The 19,731-nt window shown below is 37.3% G+C and overlaps 1 protein-coding gene across 1 annotated transcript in view; it reads right to left on the reverse strand.

Moving 5' to 3' along the window:
* Nucleotides 1–19,731, reverse strand: part of MARCH1 (membrane-associated ring finger (C3HC4) 1, E3 ubiquitin protein ligase) — a 594,955-nt gene that overhangs the window by 427,319 nt on the left and 147,905 nt on the right. The gene's annotated exons all lie outside the window — the stretch shown is intronic.

Genomic DNA, 19,731 nt, shown 5'->3' on the forward strand with positions numbered 1-19,731 from the left:
ATGGAATCACCTGTTTATGGTCTTTTCACACTGCAGCATTAGGAAAACTTCATTCCTTGATTTGTCTTGGCCTTCCTGGTGTGCAGTTACTGCTGTAGTCTTAATACCTTCATTTCATATAAACATAAGCAACTTCCAAACACTTAGGTAGAGGACGAAAAATGTATCTGGTATTTAAGTAATCTGAACCAGTTCTGCAAGTGACTGTGTTTTGTATTACTGTGAAGATACGAAAATATAGTTACTTACACTTTAAAGAGTGTTCCACATAACTTCTTAATTTCTACATTCCCTCCCATACTCTTCGGGGTTTCCTTTCAACAAGCAACTTTTCCATGCTCCTAATATATTCCTTTTTAGTAGGAATCCAGAAGTATTAGATTGAATGGAAAAGCACTTGCCATTTCTGGCTGGAGGTCACAAATTGAAATGCCTCCTATATCACATATTATGGAGGTGTGGCAAGAGGGACTTTCCTTATTCACTTTTTATTTGCAGCTGTTTATGTTGACAACCTCCCTTCCAAATAAAAATTCACTTACACTTCCTGCCTTTGCAGTTCTGGTATTCACTTTGCTGTGTAATAGAATTAGCATGTTGCTGCCAGAATACAAGAATTGCTTTTGGGAATTAAAGTGCATGATATTTCTTAATACACTACAAAGGGGAAATAAATAAAAGTACTCAAGTCCAAGTCTACAACTTTAGTACTCTTCCATGCAGATATGTGCATATGTGAGGGGGAGTCCAGTTTGTCTAGCATTGTTATTTAGAGATTTGGACCACTATTGTGCATTGCTAACCATTGACCATTGTCCCAAAAAAGCCTTGTGAAAATGATATGTCCTATGTAACAGCAGAGTAACGTAAAATACAATTACATTTTATAAACAACAACAACAAAACCCACTACATTATTTGGTTATCCATAAGAAGCAACTCCTGGCTGAGGCAGGAGGATTGCTTGAGGCCAGTAGTTTGAAACAAACATGGGCAACATAGCAATACCCCATCCTGCAATTTTTTTTTTAATTAGCCAGGTGTGGTGGTATGCATCTGTAGTCTCAGCTACTCAGGAGGCTGAGGTAGGAGGACTGGTTGAACCCAAGATTTCAATGCTGCAATGAGCCATGATCATGCCATGGCACCCCAGCCTGGGTGACAGAGCAAGAACCCATCTCTAAAAATATCTTTTTAAGTAAAAAAGAAAAAAAGAAAAAAAAAAAGAAGCAACTCCTTGTGTGTTCAAGTTTGATCATGAAATTGTAACAATTCAATCATATCTTCAGGCTCTACTTCTACTTCTAGTTCTCTTGCCAATTTGTAGTAACTTCCTCTCGTGAAGTGTTGAACCACGCAAAGTCATCTGTTAGTACTGGAATCAACTTCTCCTAAATTCCTGTTAATGTTGATATGTTGATCTCCTCCCATGAATCACGAATACTCTTAATGACATCTACAATGATGAATCCTTTCCAGAGGTTTTCAATTTACTTTGCCCAGATTCAATCAAAGGAATCACTATCTATGGCAGCTACAGTACAGCCTTAAAAACTGTGTTTCTTAAATAATACCTGAAAGTTTGAAATTACCTCTTTATCTATGGCTGCAGAATAGCTGTTGTGTTAATAGACATACAAACAACATTCATCTCCTTATATATCTCCATCAGAGCTCTGGAGTCATCTAGGATTTGTTGCTTACTCTAAAGTGTACAAGCAGAGTAGATTTAACATAAGTCTTAAGGGCCATAGAATTTTCTAAATGGTAAATAAGCCTTGGCTTCAATTTAAAGTTACCAGCTGCATTATTCCCTAACAAAAGAGTCAGCCTGTCTTTCAAAGCTTTGAAGTCAGGCATTGACCTCTCTTCCCTAGCTATGAAAGTCCTAGGTGGTGTCTTCTTCCAAGAAAAGGATGTTTTCAACTACATTGAAAATCTGTTTTTAAAGGTAGACACCTTAATTTATTACCTTAGCTAGATTTTCTGGATAACTTGCTGAAGCTTCTCCTTGCTCTTTATATTATGGAAATGGCTTCTTTCCTTAAGCCTCATAAACCAGCCTCTGCTGGATTCCATCCTTTTTTCTGTAGTTTCCTCAGTCTCTCAGCCTTCACAGAATTGAAGAGAGTTGGGACCTTGATCTGATTAGTCTTTGACTTAAGAGAATGTTGTAGATGATTGATCTTCTAACCAGACCACTAAAGCTTTCTCCATATCAACAATAAGGCTGTTTTGCTTTCTTATCATTCATGGATTCACTAGAGTAGAACTTTAATTTCCTTTAAGAACTTTACATTTGCATGAACAACTTGGCTAACTGGTAGAAGAGGCTTAGCTTTCAGCCTATCTCAACTTTCAACATGCACTCCTCACTAAGCTTAATTATTTCTAGTCTTTGATTTAAATTGAGAAATGTGACTTTTTCTTTTGCTTGCACACTTAGTGGCTATCGTAGGGTAATTAGTTGGCCTAATTTTAGTTTTGTGGTGTATCAGAGAATAGGAAGGTCCGAGGAGAGGGAGAGAGACAGGGGAAGGGCCCGATGATGGAGCAGTCAGAACACACACAACAGTCTTGTGTAGGCATGATTCAGGGTGTCCCAAAACAATTCCAACAGTAACATCGAAGATCACTGATCACAGATCACCATACCAAATATAATAACCATGAAAAATTTTAAAAATTATGAGGATTACCAAAATGTAACAGAGACTTGAAGTGAGCACAAGTTATTGAAGAAACAGTGCAGACAGACTTGCTCAACACAGGGTTGCCACAAACCTTCAGTGTGTAAAAATAACAAAATCGCACTGTGAAACACAATAAAAGTGAAGCTCAACAAAATGAGGTGTGCCTGCATATATACCATTGCTTCTATTTCTCTTGAGAACCCAAATATATTTGACTAATTCTTGTACCTGAGAAATTCAGAGAGGAGCACACTAGGAACTGAGACTCAGATCTCTGAGGATGGTGTGATGCTTGGCTAATGATGGTACTTCAAGTTTGTGGAGATTGGACATTGTGACCTGGGACTGAGGCCTCTGGGGAGCAGGCACTACATATCTGCTTTTGGTATCTGTGTGTATGCACATCAAGGCTGGTTCTGGAAATGATGATACCAGCTTGAGATGTAAACCAACTGCAGTTGACTGTGTGAAACACCATCTGCTAGAATGATGTTGATATAAACAAAATTTTTCTCCCCGCCTTTTCATTTTCCTCAGTGTCCCCAATTAGGTAAAACTAACAGCTGAAAAGTAAAGGTAGTTCTCAGAGCCTCAGGCTCAGCCTCTCCAAGAAGAGTACATAAGAGTGGTTTTGGGACACAGTTCATCCTTGGTAGTCATGTCTACGCACTTGAACTTCCATTCAAAACAATACCAGTTTTATGCTTCCATACAAGTTACACGTATAGTTGTATAAATGAAATCACTCTCACCTTCTCCCTAACAAGAGTGGTATAAAAGCTAAACTCTCACATATTCATCTCTAAGTGACCATAATTTATACTTGTCTAGTGATGTTCAGTAGTCCTCTACTTCAGTGACAATCCCACTGGAATACTCTGCAACTTCAAGACTAAATCCTACAGTAAGCCACCACCACCAAGCCTTACATAAAATAATAAATGAAATGAGGGACGAGAAAAAGAAATTAGCCAATATATACATATACATACAAACATATATATACACATATATATTCTTAATTACCCAAATATATGATAAAAATATGCATAGTTTTTATTATATGGTTAATAACAAAAGGTATAGTTGAATTTTTAACTTATTTATTTTATTATCAATGTTATATGCCTTTGTCTTTGGTAAAAAGGGATGAACTCAAATCTTTACTCCTAGGATATCTGAATTCTCAGTGGTTTTACATATATAAATATATAACATATATAAATATAACATAAATATATACATATATAACACGTGCACGCACACACACATATAATTTTCCATTAACCTTTGCAGTTGGACTTGGAGGCATCCTAAATAATCTTTCGGGTTTGCTGACATATTTGGAGTAGTGACCTAATTTTTCCTTGTAATCAGGATCAATCAAGCCAACCAGTGCAATAACCTGCCCGTTGGTTCAATGGCAAGAAAGCACAAATTGACCAAGTGGCCATTTCAACTTATAATTCACTAAAAGTATTATTATGTCTTATGTTGAAAGCACTTTTTCTTTAGGAGGTAAAAAATTGAAACTAGCAGAGTCTAAATTACAGGAAATAAAGCAAAAAAATTTTAAATGGATTATTAAGAAAAATAGCGAGAGATGTGACTTCATCCACCACCCCTTGATTCCCAGACCCATATATCCTGGCGATAGGACACAGAACAGAACATATCGGTCAATGGCTCAAAACATATTTTCCATTATATAAGATAAAATCTATCTTGTTTTAAAACAGGAGATGATCTCTAAATTGCACTGGAATTAAGTTTTCAATAGACCATTCCACCATATCTCAGGCCACCTGCTTTACAGTGATAAAGTCCATGAATAAAATCAAATAATTCTCTGAGTATGAAACCACTTGGCACACTTCTTTTAGTGAGACATGAGGATCTTGGTCTTAGGAAATGTTATATGAAATAAAATGGAGGTAAATAAGGCCACAGATATTTGTGCTAATATAAAGATTTGAGGCACAAAAAGCAAATGTATATCCACAATACAATCTTGATCTAATGATGACAAATTACTATCTCCTCCCCATTGTAAGGCGTGCAATCACTCAGCAATGAGGTTACTGGCTGGCCCTCATTAGGAGGGTGCCTTTGAAGGTTTTATACTGATTTCTGTTCTTAAAAGCGTTAGGCATTCAGTAGTGATAGCAGCCAGATATGCATTGGTAAGGAAAAGTGTACACTGTGGAGCTAACTATGTAGCCTCCAGCTCTGCCACCATGACTACATTGTACCATGGCACACTGAACAACTACCTGGATTGCTGGGTGAAAAGAAAGATCCACTTATTCTTTTAACCTGAATGACGCACCTGTATTAGTCCGCTTTCATGCTGTTATGAAGAAATATCCAAGACTGTGTAATTTATAAAGGAAGGAGGTTGAATTAAGTCACACTTTCACAGGGCTGGGGAGGCCTCAGGAAACTTACAATCATGGTGGAATGGAAAACAAACACATCCGTCTTGACACAGCGGCAGCAAGGAGAAGTGCAGAGTGAAGCAGGAAGCAGGGAACTCCTTATAAATAAAACCATCAGATCTCGTGAGAACTCACTCACTACCATGAGAACAGAATAGAGGAAACCTGCTCCATGATTCAATTACCTCCACCTGGCACTGCCCTTGACATGTGGGGATTATTACAATTCAAGGTGAGATTTTTGGGTGGGGACACAGACAAACCATATCAGCACTTAAGGTAAGAAAAAATGCAGATGACCTGGTGCAATCTCCTTTCTTACTAACCCTCTGGTAAATTAGACTGATTATATTTGCTAGTAGGTAGAGACTTTATATTTGAAATGCCCTGAGGAGTATATATCTGGCTAAAGATGACTTACAGTAAATGGAATTCTCAGTCTTTGAGGCATAGCTCCAGGCACAGTTGGAAAACTCTCTGGGATATAAAACACAGATGTGTTTTGTAATTTAAATGTGCCCACTATGTGAGCTGATCCCACAACCTCATGTAGAGACCTCATCTGTTATTCTTCAGCCTTTTGACTTCCTGTATCCTTGATAATTATTTAATAAAGCTTGATACTGGGTAAGATCTTTGATGCAGATGATTCATTTGACAATCCAATTGGGCATGTTAGCTCACTAGGGAAAAGTCTGACTGGTATCCGCAGAACATATTTTCTTGTTATCTCGTTATTCAAAGTGTCCTCTGTAGTGGGTGGTCTGTGATAATCATTCTTCACACTCTATGCTCATTTTGAGAGGCTCATCCACATAGCTCTTCTCCATTGCTCCTTGTTATCAGTTTACAAATTCTGATATTTTTCCACACACCTGACCATCAAACCAACTGTTAGCAACTAATGACAAATATGTTTATCTCTTTTTGAGGGGGTGTATCTTAAGTCAGACAAAAAAGCCAACAATATACTTGGAATATACTATTCCAAGTTCTGCCCAATTGAAAGATGGCCTTTTGACACTGCTTTTCAAGGACATTTGTGGTTGGGATTTTAATTATGCAGCATTTTTCAGCTGATGTCAGCATAACATGCAGAACTATTAATCCTAAGGAACTGCTTATCATACCACATGTTTGAACTGACTAGAGAATTCAATGCAGAAGAGACAGATGTTATAGGACTGTTATGGACTGAATGTTTATGTCTCTCCAGAACTGATACGTTGAAATTCGAAATCCTCTAAATGTGATGGTATTCAGAGGTAAGAGTTTCGGCGATAATAAGGTCATGAAGGTGACACCCTCATGAACGGAGTTAGTGCCCTTTTAGGAAGAAACAGGAAAGAACTTTCTTCCTCTCTCCACTCTCCACCATGTGATGATACAATGATAAGATGGCCATCTGCAAATGAGGAAGAGTGCCCTTACTAGACACCAAATCAACTAGTGTCTTGATTTGAAATTTCCAGACTAAAAAGCAAAGAAATAAATTTCTGTTGTTTAGCCACTAAGTTTATGATATTCTATTATATAATGGCAGTTTGCAAATGACAAAGAAAAGGAGTTCAAGCCACCTGTCCATGCATTTATGCCTTCCGTCTTATTTAAATATTCTATTTTTACTGCACTAGTGTTGATATATACATGTATATATTTATCTATTTCTGTAAATATATTTAAATATACCAGAAAGAGGCAGAAGATGTACCTGCTTATACATAAATATGTATGCATATACTAGTTAAATACATGAAGAGTGTAATAAGTTGTGTGTGTGTGTTTGTGTGTGTGTGTTTCATATGTGTCTCCTCTATGCCCACCATTGGATCTTTGCACACTATGGGAAATGCATCAGGAATAACACCAAAAGTTCAAAAAGTACTCTGTTCACAGACAACACAAACTATACAGCTGTTTACTGGGATTCTCTTTAGTTTTTTAATATTTGTGTGTCTTAGTAAAATTATAAAATAAATATTGAACTTATGAATCAGCATTGAAAAATAAATCAAGAATTAAAAACGACACAGTTTATATACATTTGACTGATTATCTCTTAAAGGATTTTTCCTCATTTGGAAAACAGGAGTGATAAGAATTCCTACCTCACAATGTTGCTAAACGTTGCTAAAGGAATAACATGAGATAAATATATAAAGTTTGGATCAGAGTAAACTCTCAATAAATACTTGTTTTCACAATATTTGTTATTTTTTATGTCAAACATTATGGTAGTAAATTTGGGGAGACATAGAGGTATAAGGTGTGATATTTTCTTCCTCGGAGTTTCCAACCTAACTAAAGATAAAATAATACAAGGGTTAAATAGCACCCTGCTTAAATTTAGAAGTCTTATGCTTGAATCCTACTCTGCTAAGCAGGTTATGTATCCTTGAGAGGGTAACTTGTTTTTTTCTGAAAGTCTATGACTTTATCTAAAATAGAAATATTAATGGATATTTCAAAGATTTAAGTAGTGATCTGCATGACACAAACACTGTAAGTTTTAAGAGTGAAAAGAAGGGCAAACTCAGTCTTAGCTGTGGTTGTCAAGAAAAGCTTCACGAAGGTGTTAGGATTGAGCTAGGCACTGAACGGACTTGAATAAGTTAAAGAGAAGAAAAGAACATTCCAAGAAACCATGAAATTGAAATAACGTTAGTAAATGTTGAGGCAGGGATAAACATGACAGATGTGGCACCAGCTGGAAAATGTAGGTATTGGATTAGAATTAGTTATGTAGGTTAAATAGAAGTAAAGGATAAATGCTTCGATTCTGGATGAGTCTCCCTGCTTTCATATCCTTGCCTTGCTGTTTACTTTGTGTGACCTTTCTGGGTCCTTCTCAGTCCATAGATAACAAACAACAAAATATGCTATTCCAAGTTCTGCCCAGTAGATGGACTTCCCTTTACCCCGGTCCATCAGAGACATTCCTCCATTTTCTGGTTTGTCCCTAAATAACAGTATGCCTAGGTACCCAAGTTTTCCCATTTTTGAAAAGGAGATAAGAGAGTTTATATCACAGAGTTGTTGCAGTGGTTAAAGGATTCAATATATGGAAAGTACTTAAAATGGCATATAGTAAGTGCTATAAAATGCTTTAAAATTACTATTTAAATTTATGTTTCAATTTTAAAGAGTGTTAACTTACACTTAGAAAATAAAGTTAAATAAAATAATCCTGTCTCTTTCCATATTTTGTTTCCCAAGCCAAAAGAACTTTCTTCTCTGTGTTTACTTTTAAGTCCAAGTCAAATATTTGATACATGAAATTGAGTGTGAAGAGGTGGTTAAAGATAAAACACTTTCTCAATAAAAACTGTTGTATTTGGTTTCATGAACAATAAAACAGCATGCTAAAATATTTATTTTCTATTGCTTTATATTGCATCTTTCATAAGTGACAGCCTGATTTTGTAAAATATCTGTGAAGCTGTAAGGTTTCGCACCATCATTTCCCTGGAAAAGTGACCAAATCCACCATGCCCAATTGGGAAGTTATTCGCAAAGTACACCAGGTAGCATAAAGTGAAGCAAAGACGTTAGTCATGGATTTCGACTCTCTCTTTCATACACAGTTCTTTTAGAAGCATACCCTTCTGGATAAGAACACAGATATTTTTCTGTCTAATTAGAGCTCTTGTCAAGTCTTACACCATGATGATAGGGAGAATTGTTCAATAAGCCCCTTGGACAGCTTCCTGACTTTATGCTGCATATGTTAACAAGCCAGTGCTCCTAAGAACCCAAACTGATGAAATAGGTGACTGGTTATATGGGCAGAGAGAATCATAAAAGTTCATGTTTAAAAGGATGGTTTTCCACCTTGAATACACTTCTGCCTAATTTCCATATATAATGTCCATGCCAAGTAATTTTACAGTGATGACAAAATATACCATGATAAGAAAAGTGAAGGGATATGTGTCTTCACAATAGCCCTGCATGTAAAATGTTTTTTCCCTATTTGTTCCTCCCCATAGAGACTTACAGGAAAGAACTAATTACCTCCCCAGATCTTTTTAGGACAGTTCTGTTTGATCAAAAAGTCTCCCTTATAATAAATTGAAACCATTTCCTCTCAACCTTAGCTTTCTCCTTTCTCTTACTCATTATTTTCTTCATATTCGAGACCATCAACCAATATCCCTCCTTCAATGTGAAACTGTACTTATTTGGAGAAAAACCTCTCTTCCAAAAAAAAAAGAACAAAATGGATACACTAGTTTTTTGTTGTTGTTTTTGACCAGATGTGTGTCTTCTTTTGAAAAGTGTGTGTTCATATCCTTTACTCACTTTTTAATGGGGTTGTTTTCTCTTGTAAATTGGTTTAAGTTCCTTATAGATGCTGGACATTAGACCTTTGTCAAATGAATAGTTTGCAAAAAATTTTTCCCATTCTGTAGTTTATATGTTTACTCTGTTAATAGTATCTTTTGCTGTGCAGCAGTTCTTTAGTTTAGTTAGATCCCATTTGTCAATTTTTGCTTTGGTTGCAATTACTTTTGGTGTCTTTGTCATGAAAGCTTTGCCAGTTCTTATGTCCAGAATGGTATAGCCTAGGTTGTCTTCCAGGAATTTTGTAGTTTTGGGTTTTACGTTTATGTTTTTAATCTACGTTGAGTTAATTTTTGTGTATAGTGTAATGAAGGAGTCCAGTACCAATCTTCTGTGTATGGCTAGCCAGTTATCCCAGCAACATCTATTGAATACGGAGTCCTTTCCCCATTGTGACCTTTGTTGAAGGTCAGACAAGTGTAAGTGTGCAGCCTTATTTCTGGGCTACAGTGTTCCATTGGCCTATGTGTATGTTTTTATACTAGTATACCATGTTGTTTTGGTTACTGTACCTGTAGGGTAGAAGTTGGGAGGAGGGAGAGGATCAGGAAAAATAACTAATGGGTAATAGGCTTAATACCTGAGTCACACAATAATCTGTAAAACAAACCCCCATGACGGAAGTTTACCTACGTAACAAATCTGCACAAGTGCTTCTGAACTTAAAATAGAAGTTGAAAAAAAAAGACCACACTTCCATCCTTGGGCTGTTTGTAGAGCCTTCCAAGGAATTTAAACTAGGGCTTAAGGTGGCTACAAACAAGATTCACAGAATGTTAAATGTTATATACCATCTTATTGTTCACACTCTACCATTAATGCAACCCTTTACTACAATGCACCATTTACTGACTCAGGATGGAAACATATAAATATGCTGTCTTTTAAGGCGGGAGTTGTCTAGCTGCAGTGAGTGTGGTCAGTAGACAGCCTCTAGCTGTTACCTCCTTTAGATTTGATTCAGCTGCAGAGAGCCGCTTCACCTGATGTCACACCTTTTGTGAGAAAGTCCACAACCAGTGACCGAGTGAGCAAGGCAACAGGATAAAAGTCCAGCCGCTTGAGCCAGTTTTTGGGTAACTCTGATGTGCCACATTCTTCCTTGAGCTTTCATCCTGGTTGGCCAAGGCTGTGTTGGATCTGAACTACATTTCAACTTTTCCTCTACTCCATCCCACTTCGTCCCATTTTCTTTCCCAAGTATTAATCTCTAAGAAATATCCTAAAGCCCCAATTCATCTTAACATCTACTCCAGAAAATGCAACTTGCAGTTCTTGGAAACTGAGATAAGAGTAGAAATGTAATAGTCTAAAAATCACGTTGATTACAGGCAGGCATTTCGTCAGGACATGAATCTTTTAACCAGAAAACCAGTTTTCTACTTTTCCATTCAGCCCCATGTCCACAGACATCCATGACACTTTGGTTAATTTGAGTTTTGCAAGCGTAATATCAATTTAAAGTGATTAGATGTAGACATTGGATGAAAACCATAAAGTCACCTGTATCCATTGACTATTCATATTCCTAGGACCTAAGAACTTCAACCACAGGTTGCTGGTTCATCCTTCAATATCCATAAGTCAGCTAATTGCTGGTACAGTCCTAAGGGTACAGGTAAAATACAAACTGATATTGTCTCACACACATGAGCAATACCCACAAAAGCTACATCTCAGGCATATGAGATGCTCCAATAATTCCTATGCTAGCCTCTACTCCCAAAGATTTCGAGAAAATAGTGTCACATATATTATCTATTTCTTTACAAAAATGTCTGGTTTTCTCCTAATTTTCTCTGAAATCCTGGTTGTAGGCTAGACATGATGGTTTTTTTTTTTTCCTTTCTGGGGTTCCTTTTCATAAAACCTTACAAATTATTTAACTATCTAATTGGAGACTAGATGAGTCAATACTACAAGGAGAAAATAAGGTAATCAAACATTTCTGCTGTCTTATAAAATGAGACATTTTATAGTAAGTATATATCTTCATAGTTGTCAATCTGTTTGGGGTTGATATGGTGAGCAGGTGCAAGTAGAGTAATTTTCAAATGGTATCTAAAATCACCACTAATAATATTTCTAAATTAGTGTATCTAACAGTTAAGTGAGTAAAGAAAAACAGCCTAGGTCTTTCTGAATTATTGAACTCAGTTCCAGCAATGCAACAAGTACAGATCTTTAAAGGAGTTGCATAATTCATTATCTCCACAAACTAGCTTATTATTTGCAACTCAATATTTTGCATATTAATTTAATGGAAAATTGCATTTCCTCTGTGCACACCTAATTCATTTCTTGAGTAATCTTGATATTTCAATGGATAAAACATTACAAATACAAAATGGATACACTCAGAGGTTTACCACAGAAGACGGTTAAAATACTTCGCTTTTTGGTCAGGTTAAGAAATAAGCTTTCATTTGAAAAGGGTTCTACTGCCTTGAAGTGTCTAAGGATGGTTCAGCTTTAGAGAAAAGCCTGAACCAAGTCAACCTTCTAATGCTGAATGGAGACCCTAAAGTCTCACAGGTTCCCTACGTTTTAGATCTCTGTTATGGAAAATATCAAACCCAGCTTCTCAACCTGTATTTTTAGTACATTTTTTTAAAAAAAACTTAATTCCATATAGCACCAAATTGATGTTATATCATTTATAGTAAAACATTAATTTTAAAGTTGATTTGCTGCAAAAATATATGGAAAATAATTCATTCAATAAATACATATCTGGCATCACTCTGGGCACTTGGTATATCAGTGAAAATAAAAGAAAGACAAAAATCTCCAACAATTTCTCTCAACATTGCAAATATATTTTCTACTGTGTGCCTGAGGTAGAGAGAGAGCTTTACACGCCAGGGTTTTGTTTGTTTGGCTGATTGATTTTTAAATATCCTTGTATTATCAAGCCCAAACTTCTCCACTTGTCCTTAAATGAAGAGTCATTTAACCTGACCCCATAATATCTATCCAAAATAGATCCCATAATATCATCTCTCTATAGTCCTGATTTTCTCTATTCACCCTAATCTTTTTAAAAATCAATTTTGTACCTTGGTCCATTGTATTTTTGCACCTATCCAACGCACCTGTATGGATCAATGTAAGAATAATATCTCCCAGGAACGTGTGTTGACTCTTCTAGTCCAAGACAGTTATTTTTATCTCCCAATTTCTAACGAAATTAGTTTATGTGACTATTTCCCTAATCTCCCCCAAATAGATTGGTAGACAAGACCATGCATACATTCATTTGATGTTCCCCTAGAGGCTTCAGATTATGCTGAGCACAAGTGAATAATAAGCTATTTTTCAGTAATCTTGCTAACTTTACACGATTGTGGCCATGGTTTTAAAGGCACAGTGGCATCTCGATGGTCTCCCTCAGCAATTAAAAAGTGATTCAATTTCTCATTATCCATTTTCCATGGATGGACTAGATTATTTGTAAGAATGCACCTGAAATATCACTGCAACAATTTGTTAAGATGTTATCGCTACACCATTAGAATACCCTATCAAATTCTATAAAGACATTCCAGATCTGTATTTAAATAAAGAATTCTTGTTTACAGATTTTTTTAAAGTAGGCAGCATTTACCTTTTACTTTTTATACATTTACCTTTTAAACAGATTTTTATATTAAATCTGTTTACAGATTTTTTATAAAGTAGGCAGCATTTACCTTTAAAGTAGGCAGCACTTACCTTTTATACAAGCTTGTGGAATATGAATGAACATAGCATATTCAGCAAATAATGAAAAATTATTTGAATATTTTTGACTCAGCAAGTGTACATAGAAATAGTGTAAATGAGAAGCAATATAATAGAAAATTGTATTTCATGGCAATTTTCAATTTGAATTCACTTATAGGAAGGCTTTTCACTTTATATGATAATAACTCAGTACAAATATATTGTCTAAAAATACAAGATTTTTAATTTTTTGTTATTTTTCCCAGGTCCTTAGAGTAGGAGGATAATGAGCTATGGACCTAATAATCTTAGTAGCTATGGTAGCCAGAATAACGTTCCCCACTGTTGCCCATGTCCTGATTCCTGAAATTTGTGAATATTATTCTCTTATGTTGTCAAAAGGATTTTGAAAATATAATGAAATTAAAGATCTTGAGATGGGGAGATTATTTTGGATTATGCAGGTGGATCCAATATAATCACAGGGCCCACATAAGAGGGAGGCAGAAGTGTCAGAGTCAGAGAAGACTAAGTAACACTGGACACAGAGATGAGAGTGATGGTGGCCACAAGCCAAGAAATGAACACAGCCTCTAGAAGATAGAAGAGGTAAATAAACAACTCCTATCCAAGAGCCGCTTGAAGAAATAAGCTCTGCTGACCAATTTTAGATTTCTGAACTTCATAACTATATAATAAAATGTGTGGTGTGTTAGGTTACTAAATGTGTGGTAGAAGTAGGAAACTAGTAGAGTGGTCTATATTGTCTAGCGGCCATCTGACTTTGAAGTAACATCGCTTCCTCTTGTGTATGATCTGAGCTACCTTTAGTTTATAATAATTTACCATAGTTTTTCATTTCATGTCTAAGTAATAAAAACTGCTTTGTAGTTATTTTAGTTTCTTAGGAGAAAAATAACTATGTGATGTAACATTTCCATTTCTATTGGCTATTAGCAAAATTCTAAAGGTATGCAATAATATTCCCCAAAGTAGATTTCTCTACTTTTAATCATCAGCCACTACTACTCCCTCTTGATTACATGATTTGCCTTCTCACCAATCTACCTTGTTTCTTTGCCATGTTGTGTCTTCTACTATAGCACATTACAAATCTAAGTACAAAACAAAGATCTAGTTGATGACAATAAGGTCACAAAACATGCAATGGCATTTTAAACTAAATAATCGATGTCCTAAAATGGCATCACATGGTATACTTTATGTTTTAATGGTTCATTAACAATAATATTCTCCAATCAGGTAATATCATTAGCTAGACTTTTTTCATATTAAGAAGCAAATTCTTAGAGGTTAAACTAATTGTAGATGTCCCGATATAGTAAAAGGAGCACATTTATTCTCATTAGGAGAGAGCAGCCTTTTTAGGAAGAGTAATCTTCTAAGAATTTACTACATGTCCAGTACTAAGACTTTAAACTTTAATTCTTTACATATGTGAAGTTTACAATCAGTTTGGGAAATAGCACAAGCAAGTTAAAAAAAGTAGTATATGATTAGTCATCAGGTATTTCAGTCAATATGATCTGTACAAAGAAAATTAAAGACTGATCAAGGACAGGTTGTTGCTCAGAAAAGCCTATATGTAGACAGGACATGATCTGAGCTCATAATTATGTGCAGGATGCAGTTAAATAGAGGACAGGTGAGAAGCCATTCTAAATGAAACAAATAACAAGAAAAAAGACAAGAGGAAAACCTAAGTGGAACATTTCAATTATTACATAAAATGGAGGAAGTATGGAAAATAAGAATAAACAGGAAGGAAAGTCTAATTTAATAGAACAATCAGCAACAGCTTGGAAATACCATGTTAGCTTTAGCAATAAAGTGAATAAAAGCTTTAAAAAGACAATGATTACCATAACAAGTTGAAGGGTGAGAAAGCCACAAATTAGAAACACCAAGTCTAGGGGATTGTGAATGGAGAACAAGATTTTAATCCAGGAGCCATCTGACCCATAGTACTGTCACAGGATCCTTTGGGTGTCACCTTTCCAGTCGGAAAGCTCTGGGGCCAGCGGCAGCTTTGCCTGTGCTTTGCTTGGGTCCACTGGGCTCATTCTGCTCACTTGGCCTGGCAGTCTGCGCTCAACTCTCACTACTGGCCTGGATCCCTTGCCTGCTAAGGGCAAGCCGGGTGCGGAGTGGTGAAGGGTATGTGAGTGAGTGAGCATGGGATCCGGCCACTGCACACAGGCAAGCATGCCTGCTGCAGTGGGGCAGGCAGTTCCAGGCACCTGCACAGGTGCCAGCTCCCTGCGAGGCTGCAGTTGGATGAGGAGTACTGCAAAAGGCTTCCATGGCTGATACTGGGGAACACAGTGGCACCTAGAAGCTTGGAGATGACAAGAAGCACAAAGCTCCAAAGAGGGTGTCACAGCCCTGGCTTGTGAAGCTCTAGGGCTGGGCGCCCCAAAGGGCTGAAGCTCATCTATCCTCTTTTCTTCTCATGATCCACAATGTGGTGAGCAAGGGGCATGTGTCAGCTCTGTTTCTGTTATAGCACTTTCAGTCCTGCCATTCAGCAGGTCCCAAGTTCTTGTCCCGTATCCAGGAAGAATGAGTTACACAGACAAGTGGAGGGTAAGCAAGATAAAGTGGAGCTTTACTGAGCAACAGAATAACTCAGAGGAGACCCACAGTGGGTAGCTCCTCTCTGCAGGCAGTGTGTCTGGAGTGTTTACAACTCAGCAGAGAGGAAACCCACAATGAGTAGCTCCTCTTTGCAGGCAAGTTGTCCTGTCCTCTGCTCAGCTCTCAGCAGACAGGAGACCCATTTTGGGTAGCTCTTCTAGGCAGGCAGGCTCTCCTGTTGTCTGCTCAGCTCTCAGTAGAGAGAAGACCCAACGTGGGTAGCTCCTCTCCACAGGCAGGTCATCCCACTGCTGAAGTCTGGCTGAGTCCAGGGTTTTTACGAACTACAGAGGGGAGGATGTGCGTACTGATTGGTCCATGGGTGGTCATGGGTGGGCCCAGGAAAAGCACCATAAGTTCTCACTCTGGCAGCCTGGCTCCCAGGGCACAGGTCAGGCCCAGCCTGAATGTGGGGTCTCACTGGGGACCCACCCCTTTCTGCCTGGGAGCCTGTCTGCCTTCTGCCGCCATTAACTTGTCATTCACAGTGCCCACAGCACCCAAGCTGTGCTGAGGGGTGCCTGCAGGCTTGCTTTGAGCCACCCTTAGCCCCACCCTTGGACTCCCTCCTGTGCTTGTCAGCATCCAAAGTCCAGAGGGGGCCAAGGTGGCAGGGGACTGGCATGTCAGTGCTGCCTCAAGTGTGTGCACATCTGGACAGGTCATGACAGCATCCGGACTATGACACAAATTTGTTCTGAAATTGGAGTAGGTACTCAGAATGGGGAGAGGCCAGGTAGCAGGAGCAGGCACTTCTGAGCCTGCAGGGGTGGGGGGCTTCCTGGCCCCAGAGAATGTAGAAACATCTGGGTCTGCAGCCCTGGCTAGGCAGCTGCAACTGTGTCCAGGATGGTGGGACTCCTGCCCCTCCAACTTGGAAGGGGGCATGGCTTCTTCCTATTTCCAGTTCCAGCTGGCTCCATGGAGCATGTAGCCCCAACCACACCTGCCCCACTGCGACCAGCATCATGGCAGTGGCTGCTCCAGATGGGCTTCTATATGTGATACTATAAAGTTCTGAGTCCACATAGTGATGCTTAAATAGTATAAATGTTAACTTAGGGAGATCAAACATACTAATTTATAAGATTATTTGTATTTGAGAATGTAAATTTATGAAAAGTACACATTCGAGAAATTGATCTAAAGAAATCCATTGTTCCTTGACGTTAGAAGAAATATCAACTTGACATGAGCTCCACAGAACATTGTTCAGGGCCGTAATGAGCAAAGCAACTTAATAATTTAGAGACCACTACAGTTATTGCCAAAGTATAAAATGTCATAGTATCAGAGAGAGTCAAGTCATGTAAACTGAACAGAGTATCTACCAAAAAATGAGAGCACACAAAAATATCACTTCACTTATTTTGATGTTAGGCTGAAAAATAAGTTAAACTTCAACAAAAACAACATTACATGAAATGAGAAAAACTGATATTAACAGAAGCAAAATAAATTGGAGGGAAAAAGGTTTATTACATCTGGAAATAGCCAGATATATTTGCACTTATCCATAAACGTATCTGTAACTTTATCTTTAGGTCTATTGATCAAAATTCCTGGCTCTTTTCTTCACTGTTAACCCTCGTCCTTAACTCTCATCTATGAAGTAGATTCACTATCTAGATGCATGTAAGTACAAACACAGGTGTAAGCCTGCAGTAAAGTTAGGGATAGTAGAGTTTGAAAAAAAAAAAATGCCTATTTAAGTGAGCAGGAGGATTCCTTCCTGGTAGAGGATACACAGGCAAAGCCAAAACCAAAGCTAAAACTAAAAGGAAAACGAAGTCTGGGCAATTAAGAGAAACGAGAGAAAAGGTCAGAATGATTGGCGGAAGCTATCCCTGAAATGAAGCCTCCAAGGGAGCAAGGACCACAATCTGAGAAACAAGGAAGATTAAGAGAAATATCAGAAAGGTAAAGCAGGAAGGGGACCAAGTAATTGTCAAAGGCAAGTGCTGTGATACAGTTCACAGCTGGTTTTCAGAGGCCTTTCTAGAAAGGTCTTGTGGATAAGTCAGTTGACTTTAAAGATCTAGGGATAGCTTAGACTAGCTGAAAGTACACTTTAGAAAGTAATAGTTATGCTCCTGGTTATAGCTTCTCAAATATTTGTTATCTCAATAAGCTATATCTGAAGGTACCTTAGAATGATATTATCAGAAGCAGACAGTCCCCAGATTACCATTTCAAATATGCTACATACTGTGAATTATAGAGGTCAACATTTTTATAAAATTATGGAAGCATCTGTGCTTCCTTGTTTTTCATTTTGTGATATAACTTAGCATTATAAAGAAGAGAACATTTCTTAAATCTTGAGAAATAGTTATTAGTGGCAACAAAAATTCTATTGATCTCCTACCCCTTTAAGATTCCATGAAAATTGCTTGTTTTTCCCCAAGTAAGCATTAGGCCATGAGAAATATATATTTGAGTTTGATCTTGCAAACATACAGACATATCTTCCATTTCCTAAATCAGAGTTGAACACTGTTTAATATAGTAGATTTTATCTATGAGCGATTCTTTCACACATTCTTTTATTCTTTCTTTATCCTATATAACGATACACACTGTAGAAAATGCTAAACCAGAGACATGTGAAATCTCTGTTAGAGTATAACTTCTCTCATATCATTTTTATAAAATTTACTGTACACTCTAGTGCAAAGCTTCTGTACTAATATTTTCAATGTCTTACCCCATCTCTTTTGGCTATAAGGGATTCCTAAAAAGAAAATAATTAAAGCACTTAATTGTTAAGCATGCTATAAAATATGAGACTGGGTCATTAAGAGAAAATTGTGGATTGTGTTTCTCAGCATGCATACCATACAACAGAAAGAGGGTCTGCATGAGGTGCCTATTTGTATTAATGAGACATTCACCACTCCATCTATGTAGTAATTATGATCCAGCTCAAACACTGTGACCACATATAATTTGCATATCATCTAAATAGCTATGTGGCTGTAATCTGCTTTGAGAAAGTACAAAAGTCAATGGTATATGAAAGACACAACCCCTACCAGCTATCTCCCTTGTCTTTTATCACTGCACACTGCCAAGCACAATTAGTCAAAAGGCTTATATGGCAATCACCAAAGAAAAAAAATCTTCTTCTGAAATTTTTCCTAGGGACTCAGAAATGCCAGGTAAGAAGCTCTGAGGTTATCTTTTGAAAATCTGGGCCAAGAACAAAAACAGATAAGTAAAAGGAAGAATGTGAGCCAATCCATTTTCATTAGGCTAGAAAGGCTAACAGTTGTAGAAGCAAAGAAAGATAAAGTCAAGAGGAATGAAATGAAAGACAATGTTATGTCCACTGGAAATTCAGAAGCGGTCATTCACCTGCCATTTTTCGACCTCCATATTCTCTTTAGCTTTACACCCCTATATGTGGATGTCTTTCTCCAACCTCCAGCTACCTTTCAGAATTCCATCTCGAATTTCCAAACAAATATTGCATTATTTGTGATGGTCTCCCTCACTTTCCTATAAAAATAAATATTTTTAGTACCTAGCACGCATCCGATTGGGTGAGGCATGGTGGCTACTGTGATACAATGCAAAATATTTCAGGATTTGGGGTCAGACTTGGATTATTTCTGCCACTTTCTTGCTGTATGACTTTGAAAAGTTATTTAAGGCTTGATTTTTCTCATGTGTAAAATGGTTGTCATGAAGCCATTCATGGGGCTGTCATGAAGTTTAAACAAGATTAAATATACAAAATGCTGAACACGTAGTAGTTTAATACATGGTAGATTCACAATGACTTTTAGTTCTCTTTGCTTCTCTCTCTTTTGGCCTCTGTTTTTCTTCTCAGATCTACATATACAGTGTCAATATTATAGATACAAGAAATTAGTCAAGTTTCTAATAAA

This window comes from Mandrillus leucophaeus, unplaced genomic scaffold, assembly GCF_000951045.1.
Source record: "Mandrillus leucophaeus isolate KB7577 unplaced genomic scaffold, Mleu.le_1.0 Scaffold259, whole genome shotgun sequence".
Taxonomy (NCBI): Eukaryota; Metazoa; Chordata; class Mammalia; order Primates; family Cercopithecidae; genus Mandrillus; species Mandrillus leucophaeus.